Consider the following 1,161-nt stretch of genomic DNA (forward strand, 5'->3'; position numbering starts at 1 on the left):
AGAGTAATACCTCTCCTTCCCTCGGTCCAGTCGGGTCGCCATATTAATTCCCCTGTCTCCATTTAAGCTTCCTGCACTCCCCGGACCCATGATGTCCTTTGGGGGTTCTACCTGTATAGAACCCTAATTTTCGGACGGTCTGGAATCAGGCGGTCTCTGAAAAAAAAAAAAAAAACCCCGCCTCTTTCTATGAAACAGGATGCTTTTAAATGGGTGAGTATGATCCATTTTTTACGTGAAGGAACTTCATACTGTCTCAGACCTGTGTATGTTTTTCTCTATTCACAGAAGAAATACGACGAGTCTACGGCAGACGCCCCCTCTGATCCTATGGATTAAGGTTACGGCAGTGTTTGCCCTCTCCACTCCACAGGCTGTGCGGTAAATCAACCCTTACAGCATATATTACACATAGGACCTCTGTCCTCTTCAAGGTAAGCTCCCTAAGTTTTTCTTAGGTTTGCCCTTGGTATGTTTATGCTGTCCTTTGCAGGCCTAGTGTAGACTTATGTCCTGTTGAGACAGGAGCATAACTCCCTAGTTACGCCCCCCTTATGGCTGGATAGGCGTGTTGCCTGCAGGGTTTGGGTTGCGTGTTGTGTTTTTCCCTCAGAAAAGGAATGTGGAAACATCTCAACGGAGCACCCCTCCCTTCCGGTTGTATGGTGGTGTCCGTCTACACAACACTCGTTCCAGCACAATCGGGCTTCTCCCTTCAGTGGTTAAACGAGCAAAAGGAAATTTTTCCTTTCTCCCTAGGTAAGCATCTTAAGATATTTATATTTAAGATTGCACTAGTATGTTTAACTCTGTTGCAGACGGCCTGCGTGCGAGGATCCGCTTCGTGTCCTCTCCTAAATACGGTTTCTATGGAAACTGAGTGTCTACACCTGTTGAGACAGGTGTTCACTTACATAGGAGTACCAGCAGTCCGGAGTGCTCGCTGCGGACTCGGAGCAGGTTTGGTTGCTCCCTTTTCTGCGGAAAAGGCTTTTTATTTGAGCACCACCTGGTGACACGCTTTCCAGCTGGGGTCTTGATTCTCGGTGTGCGCTCCCCTTTCTGAGGAAAGGGGTTTTTATCTGAGCGCTACTTTGAGACTCTCTTCAAGTCGCCTCATTCTAAGCCTGAGGGCTGAAGCAGCACTTGATGTAGGATCTA

This window comes from Garra rufa, chromosome 7 (assembly GCF_049309525.1).
Source record: "Garra rufa chromosome 7, GarRuf1.0, whole genome shotgun sequence".
Taxonomy (NCBI): domain Eukaryota; kingdom Metazoa; phylum Chordata; class Actinopteri; order Cypriniformes; family Cyprinidae; genus Garra; species Garra rufa.